We start from the raw sequence: 12,362 nt of genomic DNA on the forward strand, positions 1-12,362 counted from the left end.
ACACTAGCTCATACAGGGCTGTTAGCAACAGTAGCTCATACAGGGCAGTAGCAACACTAGCTCATACAGGGATGTAGCAACACTAGCTCATACAGGGGTGTAGCAACGCTAGCTCATACAGGGATGTAGCAACGCTAGCTCATACAGGGCTGTAGCAACACTAGCTCATACAGGGCTGTAGCAACAATAGCTTATACAGGGCTGTAGCAACACTAGCTCATACAGGTATGTAGCAACACTAGCTCATACAGGGCTGTAGCAACACTAGCTCATACAGGGCTGTAGCAACACTAGCTTATACAGGGCTGTAGCAACACTAGCTTATACAGGGCTGTAGCAACACTAGCTCATACAGGGATGTAGCAACACTAGCTCATACAGGGGTGTAGCAACACTAGCTCATACAGGGGTGTAGCAACACTAGCTTATACAGGGCTGTAGCAACGCTAGCTCATACAGGGGTGTAGCAACACTAGCTCATACAGGGGTGTAGCAACACTAGCTTATACAGGGCTGTAGCAACACTAGCTCATACAGGGGTGTAGCAACACTAGCTCATACAGGGCTGTAGCAACACTAGCTTATACAGGGCTGTAGCAACGCTAGCTCATACAGGGGTGTAGCAACACTAGCTCATACAGGGGTGTAGCAACACTAGCTCATACAGGGCTGTAGCAACACTAGCTTATACAGGGCTGTAGCAACACTAGCTCATACAGGGCTGTAGCAACACTAGCTCATACAGGGATGTAGCAACACTAGCTCATACAGGGATGTAGCAACGCTAGCTCATACAGGGCTGTAGCAACACTGCCTCATACAGGGCTGTAGCAACGCTAGCTCATACAGGGCTGTAGCAACGCTAGCTCATACAGGGCTGTAGCAACACTAGCTTATACAGGGCTGTAGCAACACTGCCTCATACAGGGCTGTAGCAGCACTAGCTCATACAGGGATGTAGCAACGCTAGCTCATACAGGGGTGTAGCAACACTAGCTCATACAGGGATGTAGCAACGCTAGCTCATACAGGGATGTAGCAACACTAGCTCATACAGGGCTGTAGCAACACTAGCTCATACAGGGATGTAGCAACACTAGCTCATACAAGGCTGTAGCAACACTAGCTCATACAGGGCTGTAGCAACACTAGATCATACAGGGATGTAGCAACACTAGCTCATACAGGGCTGTAGCAACACTAGCTCATACAGGGCTGTAGCAACAATAGCTCATACAGGGCTGTAGCAACACTAGCTCATACAGGGCTGTAGCAACACTAGCTCATACAGGGCTGTAGCAACACTAGCTCATACAGGGCTGTAGCAACACTAGATCATACAGGGATGTAGCAACACTAGATCATACAGGGCTGTAGCAACACTATATCATACAGGACTATGGCAACACTAGATCATACAGGGCTGTATCAACACTGGCTCATACAGGGATATAGCAACACTAGTTCATACAGGGCTGTAGCAACACTGGCTCATACAGGGCTGTAGCAACACTAGATCATACAGGGCAGTAGCAACACTAGCTCATACAGGTATGTAGCAACACTAGCTCATACAGGTATGTAGCAACACTAGATCATACAGGTATGTAGCAACACTAGCTCATACAGGTATGTAGCAACACTAGATCATACAGGACTATGGCAACACTAGCTCATACAGGGCTGTAGCAACAATAGCTCATACAGGGATGTAGCAACACTAGCTCATACAGGGCTGTAGCAACACTAGCTCATACAGGGCTGTAGCAACACTAGCTCATACAGGGCTGTAGCAACACTAGCTCATACAGGGCTGTAGCAACAATAGCTCATACAAGGCTGTAGCAACAATAGCTCATACAGGGATGTAGCAACACTAGATCATACAGGGCTGTAGCAACACTAGCTCATACAGGGCTGTTAGCAACAATAGCTCATACAGGGCAGTAGCAACACTAGATCATACAGGGCTGTAGCAACACTATATCATACAAGAATGTAGCAACACTAGATCATACAGGGCTATAGAAACACTAGATCATACAGAGCTGTAGCAACAATCGCTCATAAAGGGGTGAAGCAACACTATGTCATACAGGGCAGTAGCAACACTAGATCATACAGGGCTGTAGCAACACTAGCTTATACAGGGCTGTAGCAACACTAGCTCATACAGGGATGTAGCAACACTAGCTCATACAGGGGTGTAGCAACACTAGCTCATACAGGGATGTAGCAACGCTAGCTCATACAGGGGTGTAGCAACACTAGCTCATACAGGGATGTAGCAACACTAGATCATACAGGGCTGTAGCAACACTATATCATACAGGGCTGTAGCAACGCTAGCTCATACAGGGCTGTAGCAACACTAGCTCATACAGGGATGTAGCAACACTAGCTCATACAGGGGTGTAGCAACACTAGCTCATACAGGGATGTAGCAACGCTAGCTCATACAGGGGTGTAGCAACACTAGCTCATACAGGGCTGTAGCAACACTAGCTCATACAGGGCTGTAGCAACACTAGCTCATACAGGGCTGTATCAACACTAGCTCATACAGGGCTGTAGCAACACTAGTTCATACAGGGCTGTAGAAACACTGGCTCATACAGGGCTGTAGCAACACTAGCTCATACAGGGCTGTAGCAACACTAGCTCATACAGGGCTGTATCAACACTAGCTCATACAGGGATGTAGCAACACTAGATCATACAGGGCTGTAGCAACAATAGCTCATACAAGACTGTAGCAACAGTAGCTCATACAGGGATGTAGCAACACTAGCTCATACAGGGCTGTAGCAACAATAGCTCATACAGGGATGTAGCAACAATAGCCCATACAGGGATGTAGCAACAATAGCTCATACAAGGCTGTAGCAACAATAGCTCATACAGGGATGTAGCAACAATAGCTCATACAGGGATGTAGCAACAATAGCTCATACAAGGCTGTAGCAACACTAGCTCATACAGGGATGTAGCAACACTAGCTCATACAAGGCTGTAGCAACAATAGCTCATACAGGGATGTAGCAAGTGCTGTTCAATCCCTTGGTGATGCCCAGTGAAGAACAAAGAAGTTACTAATGTGGCCAGCTATAATTTACCAGAACCACTGGAAATCTTTGGATTTTCTTTTATTACATTAGCACGTTAATTTAAATTTGTCTTTATGCACGAATTGCAATTGGTTGTCAGGCAATGCTGTTGGAACAGACAAAAAAATGGAATTACCAAATAGAAAATGGCTACCAACAATCTGTAGAGACAGCCTGTTTTCAATAATCCGCTCAGTGCAAATTTTAAATACTTTCTGCCATGTAAATGAAACGCCGTGTCTCATTCCCCCAGGAGCTTGAGAACAACGAAATTAATTTCATCGATTTCCTATGGAGCCTTAAGATAGCTCCTACATCCACAGACATTGGCTTTAGATAATCTTATGACAAGCAATTATTTAACTAGAATTGATATGTAGAGCAGTAATTAGTTTTCTCTCTTAATCTAATACTAGAGGAGAAAAATCATGCTGATGGAGTAAAATAATACTTAAACTTTAATTAGGGAAATAACATCACAATTAGGGAAACATCAAAGTGTTGAACAACAGCGATTAATTTTCCTATAAAACATTTTATTACCGAACATCTTCACATAAAATTCTTCTTTCCGCTTGATCATATTATCACAGGAGAATGTTACTCTGGTTTTGTACAGCATGTTTTCTGAAGCTAGCGCAAGTTTAAATGGGTTTTATATTTAGATCTAATTATTTCTGCTTCCTTTACCTCCGTGAGACTCGAGGAGCTGCAATGTTTTCAGGGACATGCACAGTAAGCAACACCAGGTTCACTGTAACCAATACCATGTTTTTATCCACAAATTCTACGTATTCATAAAATAACTAGGGAGTCAATAAGGTGGTACTGAGTACGCGGGTAATCATGAGGGTGGTACTAGGTACGCAAGGACTCAACAAGGTGGTACTCGGTACACAGGTACTCAACAAGGTGGTACTCGGTACACAGGTACTCAAGTGGGTGGTACTCGGTACATAGGGACTAATGAGTGTGGTACTCGGTACGCGGGGACTCAAGAGGGTATTACTCGGTACGCAGGGACTAATGAATGTGGTACTCGGTACGCGGGGACTCAATAGGGTGTTACTCGGTACGCAGGGACTCAGAAGCTCAAAGCTTGACATTATCGGTACACGGACACGCATAATTGTTTAATATCACATGTTATACGTATGATTCTTTAAACCTGGCACAACAAGTTTGTATGGTAAATAGTATGTACTTCTGTAAAATAAGGATTAGGTGCTCGTTAATGATGTTTGAATATTAACAACTGGGACCAATAACAAATGCCACTCCCAGGTAAAAAGCTATCAAGTTATTTTAAAGATGAAACACAACGTTTTATGTACGGAGAATCCAATTAAGGAGTAAATATGATTGACTGTTAATTTATTAATAACAGTTTGAATACTAAAATCAAGGTTTTATCAAGGGTGTATTTCATGCTCATATCATGGTTAATGCCACGTGCATCTCATGCTAATATCAAGGTTATATGTCACGTGTATCTCATGCTGATATCAAGGTTTTATGGCACGTGTATCTCATGCTGATATCAAGGTTATATGTCACGTGTATCTCATGCTGATATCAAGGTTTTATGGCACGTGTATCTCATGCTGATATCAAGGTTTTATGGCACGTGTATCTCATGCTGATATCAAGGTTTTATGGCACGTGTATCTCATGCTGATTTCAATGTTTTATGGCACGTGTATCTCATGCTGATTACAGTGTTTTATGTCACGTGTATCTCATGCTGATATCAAGGTTTTATGGCACATGTATTTCATGCTGAGATCAAGGTTTTAAGTCACGTGTATCTCATGCTGATATCAAGGTTTTATGTCACGTGTATCTCATGCTGATATCAAGGTTTTATGGCATGTGTATCTCATGCTAATCTCAAGGTTTTATTGCACGTGTACCTCATTCTGGTATCAGTGTTTTATGTAACGTGTACCTCATTCTGGTATCAGTGTTTTATGTAACGTGTATCTCATGCTGATATCAAGGTTTTATGTAACGTGTATCTCATGCTGATATCAAGGTTTTATGTCACGTGTATCTCATGCTGATATCAAGGTTTTATGACACGTGTATCTCATGCTGATATCAAGGTTATATGACACGTGTATTTCATGCTGATATCAAGGTTTTATGTCACGTGTATCTCATGCTGATATCAAGGTTTTATGACACGTGTATCTCATGCTGATATCAAGGTTTTATGACACGTGTATTTCATTCTGGTATCGGTGTTTTATGTAACTTGTGCTTCAGATTGTTTATATTAATTTTGTTTTTGGCATTTGATCCTTTTGCTAACAAAACAATTGTTAATTAAACATCTGTACATTAGTTAGTTATTTTGCATTGGGCTTGTAATATTTCAATTTATAAATACACACATGGAATAGCAAATGGAGCTAATGAAAGGAGAACAAACAACATACACTCTTTTGTCTTTACTGCAACACTTAAGTGTCCAATATATCATGTTGCAAAACAAGATGCAAAGTGTGGTTGTTCGTATGTTTCTAATGAAATGGTATAGTTGACGTCTTGAAATATTTGTATCTCTATGGTTAAAAAGTAAATAAGAATTAATTTATCTTGCCACAAACTTTTTCAACGTCATACACAATTGCAATAACAATGAATAAGGTTTTATGACAATCTGACTTCCCGCTTGGTTACTGGGGGCGTTGGGAACAGCCTGGCGATAAACTCAATTGGATAGTTAGCCATAATTTGTTCATGATTTTCTTCCGTTTCAATCTGCCGCACAACTAAATTGATAGTGGCTAAAGTTCACACCGAATTCCAAAAGAATTGAATTAATTCAAAGATTTTTATTCGGAGATGTATAAAATGGCGACCGTATATATTGAGAAGGAAATCTTAATTAAGTTGACTTGACAAAGAAAACATGGGACAAACAGGCGCGTCGGACGGTATTGATCACTGGGGCTGCGGATGGGGTGGGTGCGGGAGGCGTATTCCCACCCCCTTCGAGATGTTTTTTTTTAAATGTCTCTTATACACTCAATTTTTATTCTCATTTTAGTGGATTTATTAATGAAATTTAAGTGCATTTATTTATTAAATATTTTATTATTTAAATATACATTGTACTACTGTCATAGATAAAGCTCAATATAATAAGCATATTATACACATAAAATGAATACAGTTCAAAACGAATAGCACATCATAAATATAAATAACAATACATTGTACTATAAATAAGAATAGCACTCAAAACACTCCGAAGTTTGCTGTACGGCAATCTTTCGCTGATATAAAGTCATTTGCAACAGCTGCAAGATCTATGTCGTCAGTGGTCGTCAGTGGTCGTCAGTGGTCTCTAGATGGACGTTGGTCACCATGAGATGGTTCAGTCAGATCCCTCTTTGACCTTAGGAACATTTTGTTGTGATGTCGTCATCACCTGGCACAGGCCAAAGGCCGATCTTAATGTCACTGTTTCCTTCAACTGCTTGTCCTTGACTATGGTCGTCGGTGTCTGGTGTCGGGGGTAAGAGTCGCGCACTCCAGATCATCCTTAGTGGAGTCCTAGTCAACGGAGCGATCGGAATCGCTCTGGATACTATTAAGGAGGCGCTATAACCGGAAGCACAGCTGGTCGAATCATTCCCGAATACACGTCATCACCAGATCTAAGGTCTTAAAGTACTGCTGTCGATACTACTGTCCGTCGCTGTGGCAGGCTACTCATGTCCTGTGTTGCTGATCTCAAACCGCTTTGGCATCTCCCGTTTCCTTAGAACAGTAGATTTTCATACATCCGATGTTGCCAGCTTGATGTTGATGACATCTCGATTTTTCTCAAGCCAGAACAAGATAGATGAGACCACATCCCCGTTGAGTCGCAGAAGCTGCCGGAAATGCCCAGTTCCTCATCGTGACTCCGAAGCGCGAGTCCCTGTCAAGCCAGGTAACGAATGCTACGGAGAATGGCCAGTAGCTGGCGACGGTTGCCTTCTTTTTTGGTGCGTGGACGGTAGGTAGCGTCTCCTCTATGTCCTTGGTCCGCATTGTCGTGTAACTGCCACCTTGTGACATTCGGAATACTCGTGGACCTTGAGCTTCTTTGCTCTGTCTCGCCAAATGCTGAACCCCGTCGCGAGGATGCCACTGTCCGCCTTGGTGTTGCCTATTTTGTCAGAATGCATAGCCTTTCTGCATATATAACAGAAGGCTGGGTCTGCTGCCTGAAAAGATGAAACATGTTATAAGAAAATGAAATGCCAAAACAATTTCCATATTAATACGGTCAATAATGGTTCTATGATAAACAAGGAAAACGTCCCATTACTGTTAGCGTTATATATATGTTATGTTTAATTATTTTACTTAAAAAGGGACCAGAAGCCGAAGCCCCTCTGAGGTTGGTTATTGGTAAATTGCCAAAAGCTCGAAAACTCGCGACATCGACGAGACAACACACTAAATCAACATGCATATCAATAATTTTGATAATAAAACAATTCATGAATATTTAAAGTTAAACACTATCGGTGAACGCAACTGTGGGCTATGACAGCACCAGACTACCGGACTTCCATACAGATGCGTATCATGTAAAAACGTCTGAATTATAACAAAACGTTGTAGGTATGAACAAGACACAGGTTTAAAGGTACTCGCTCGTGTTTGTTTTTGTGAAATGCGATTTTTTTTTTGTATGACGATATAAAGTGTGGCAAATCCCTAGTATGTTAATACCAAAATACCAAAAGCTGGCACCCTTCAGTAAATGTCGATTTGCTCAAATATCGTCTTTGAAAACCTCAATTTTCATTAGCGTTAACAACGATAATATTCACTTAATTACAACTTTGTTGTTGCGTGATTGGCTGAGTGACATTATCACGTCATGTTATCAATGTATTGTTAAGAGGTCAAAATATCCGCCACTTTTGGCCTGGTGAACTATTGGTAGAGGCGTCGGTTTTCTAGTTGTTGTTTTTTCATGACTGAACGTGGGTTCGCACCCCCACTAACACAAAAATACTTTTTTCTATATTATAACTGTATTTTTTTCTGCAATTTCGATATCATAGAGTGAAACAATGATACAAGAAGTGTTTTCAAATGCATTACCGTTAAAACTGTTTTTGGTCCCAAAACATGAGCGAGCACCTTTAATGTGGTTAACGTGATAAAATCAAGTTAACTTTTACTTTTATTTTGAATGAACAGCAATAGAAAAACGGCATTATATAATACAAATGGATACACATGGCTGAAATTGTTTATTTTTTTCTTTCAAATAATAAAACATCAAAATACTTATATTCAGTATTATAGTTGAAAAGAGTACGGAATGATTTGATTCTTTAGCAAATTTAGGTCACGTTTGTAGTATAAAATGGATTGTGTTATTAAAAATACAAGTTAATAATAAAAGGTAAAGAAGTAGTCAAGTGAAAATAGTATCGACGAAGAAATCTGGTAACTACGACGACTCTGAAAAAGAAAACAACGACATACTACGTACTTGTATATAAAACATTGTTCATAATTTATATCAAATCTGTAATCTGTTTTATAGTTAACTTTGTAATTATGTCGTAATGTGTTATTTTTAAAATGAATTAAGAAAAAATACAGTACGCATTTTATCATACAATTGAACGCTAAATACTTCAATTCTGGAAAGGATGGCATTCATATTGGTTAGGACAAGTTTTGTTTTACTTTACGTTCCATATTTAAAACAGTATTGTGGACCCTCAAAGGCCGTATTTGAGTCTCAGTCCTAATAAATCGAGTGTGGATGCTACAAGCTGACTTGTGACACAGGCGGCCCTGGGGTGCTTGTTTGTCATGAATATTTTCACCTCCCGTGTGACCCTGGTCATACTATAATGAATTTCTATCCCCTCTTTCACCGCTCGACAAAATGTCAGCGTGGTCAACGCGATTTTTCCGGTCTCCACGGGATCTGAGACAGGTTTAAAGCTAAACATCTGACTCACCATGCGTGAAAATGGAGGAATTAACGAGACTTCTATTATTGAAAAGCGGCCATATTTGTGATAAAATGTTTCTGGCGTTTATAGGCACTATCAGATAATTGAATTGCATCGGTATCAAAAACGCTCCAATGGAATAATTTTGGATGCATGTTTTGGCGACCTAAATGCATGCAGTGCTTAACAAGAGTTTACCAAATTAATTGAAATGCATGTACATGTACTTAAAATCACAATCTCATTTCAATACGTAGACACGTAAGATGCTTCGAAAGTTTTCCGTTGCCTGACTAGTACGGTGTTTCAAACAATCATGACATGTACACGCACAATCATTGTGTAGTTTCAGTGATAGCCATGATATATATGGTGTTGGCCATATGGTTCAGAAAGAGTCGCAGGAAAAAAAGATTGCATTGGCTTGCGTTTGTATACACACGGACCTATATTGGACAGTTGGCAAATCACTAGGAGATTTTAAATTCCGCTGCAATTAGCTGATTAAAATATACAGTGGCAAGTACAATAGTCAAACATGTACAAAAACCCTGTTTACAGCTTTACGGATACTAAACGAGGACACGCAACGTATAAGACGATGCACACAAACCACAGACACATCAAACTATTTGTATTTATAAATGTTGAAGTTACCGCCTCGTTGATGATCTCGAATTATTGTCAAAGTTACCTTTTAAAAATCTATAAACTTATAAATACGTATTACCTTTTCACCGAAGTATTAGCCGCTGGAGGCTGTCGTGTGTCATCAAACAGCACACGGGCTTAAAAGATAAACACATAGTCTTGAAAGGAGGAATGAAAAGAAGATAATATTTTTTTTATCTAGTACCGCTATTGGATCCGAGCATGAGAAATTTTGCTTCAACATTGGTACGATGTATGCTGGCTCATTTCTGCCATTGTTTTCTCATTTTCGCTCCGAAAGGGCGAACATGCTCAAAGTGGAATGAGTTTAAATATGTCCACGAATTCAGCCATTTAACTCGATAGCTGCATGCAAAAGTTTTTAACACTTCAATTACTAGCAAGTCGCGGTGCTAAAGTGGCCATGTTCGCATGTTCCCCCTTTCGCCGCAAAAATGCGAAAACACGAAATGGCAGAAATCAGCCACCGTCGTGATGGTTTCTGTGTATAGACAGGATCTTTGGAAGATGTGAACACATATAAGTGGATTGTAGACATGGTGCAGAACGTTAAAGCTATGTATTCATTGACTTTGAGGTACAATTATTGTTTCATTGTAACGTAAAGGTCTGCTATACTGTGCATTGTTAAAAAAAGCATGCTTTGCAATAAGTAATGGGTTTGCTAAATCATGGTGCGTGTATGCAATGCAGTAACATAAATGCGTCGTCTATTTAAGACGTAATACACGAAATAAACAAGATGTTTAAGCCAACTCTACTGCAACAAAATCGAAGTTAAACCAGCATTTAATATTTCATATTTTTAAACCTCTTCAATATCCATTCTTATCACAGTCAATTTAACACTTGATCACGGCGCCATACAAACACAAAGCGTCGCATTATACGCCAGGACAGGCGATGTAAATAATGGGCCAATCAAAAGGTCTATTTTGTAAATCGCACTCGCTGATTGGTCAATATTCCAGCTAGTGTGTATTGATTATACGGCTCTCGCTGGAGAAAACCCCAGGCTGTAATCATGTTTGTGAGGGAGATTACATCGAATACTGGTCTCTCTTCAAGTCTGTGAAGATATTGAAAAGAAGAAAAGCTATTCTTCTGTCCTTTTATATTACCATAACATGTGTCACTGTAATGATTTCCCATAGAATTTAAATTGAAACGTCTGAATAAAGAATAACATAAAACAGACCAGATTGAACATCAACTTGAGAATGTGTGTGTTGTTATATGTATGCTATTTATCTAATTTACACTTCTTACACGTGCAAATATTCGACTTTTTCTAGTCCAGTTTATCAAAAGCGCAAACTATTTGTTTGAACTCTCCCCTGCCAAAACCGGTCGTCCTCGATAGTTTTTATCAGTGTGTATCAAGATGGCGAAATGTTGGTAGCCGCGTGTTGATCTTTTTTCTGTATTTTGAACTAGCCCTAGGTCAAACAAAGTCTGATAGTGTACAGTATTTTGTGTCAATATGACAACCCATGAAAAGAAGTTTAAAGCCGTTTATCTCAATGTTTAATCTTGGCTTTCCGTGCACAGAGCCCCGTGAACAATGGATAACGTATCGGACCATTGGCTGTTTAAGGCAGAGGTGAAACAATTGTCGCTGTTTGGATGTCTTGTGTTTCGTCTCTATTCATTTTTGTTTCACGCAACAAAAGAAAAAAAGTGCTTAACTTCGCAATAGTTCTTTAAAAACAACAACAGCAAAAGTGACTCAAATTTGTATAAAACTCTTGCACTATAAGCTCTCATCGAAGACTAGCGTTGACTGTCAGTGTACAAAATGACATCTACTTGTGGGGAGAATTGGCTGAATAATGAGTTAGCTATGTGTGTGAATATCAAATAGCTGGTAGTCAGTCGAGCGACTCTCGTTCACATTGACTGTCATCAGTGTTCATTTATTAAATTACTGGTATTATCAAACGCTCGTACTACACGTAGTCTAGAGAAAAATACTCCATTATTCTCCAATATCACATGCGTATATCTTAATCATGTACACAAGTAGAATGAGATACAATCTTATCCAGAAGTAACCATAAATATGTTCAAATTAATCCTGTTGATTCAAGTAGATATTGACCTAAATTTTGATATTTCGGGGTTATATCGCTTAAATAAACAATGAAAATTACAGCTCAGTTGTCTTCCGGTTTCACCTTTATGCAACCCTGACCAGAATTATCAAAATTAATAAATATCAAACTTAATTCCGAATCAGGTTCTGACAGAAAAAAAGAGTTATATCTTGGCAGTGAACTACCTTGTGTAATGCATAGCATATAATAACGTCCATTGATAAAGTCATACTGAAAGCACTTCGTGGGTGATACTCTCTTCTTTCAAAATGTTCGCCATAAAAGTATTCTGAATTTACTTTCCCAAATATGAAAATAATGTTAGCATATAATACGTTTCAATTTATAATATTTAAAGCGTATGCTTTGATATATGATCGGTACTGAATTATATATTTCTGCGCAAGATGGTATGCTATTATAAGGCTATACGCAATCATATATAATGCAATATTGCGCTGTTCTGTGCATTATTGATTATATTGTCGGGGAGGGTCATT

The sequence above is a fragment of the Mya arenaria genome, chromosome 3 (genome assembly GCF_026914265.1).
Source record: "Mya arenaria isolate MELC-2E11 chromosome 3, ASM2691426v1".
NCBI lineage: Eukaryota > Metazoa > Mollusca > Bivalvia > Myida > Myidae > Mya > Mya arenaria.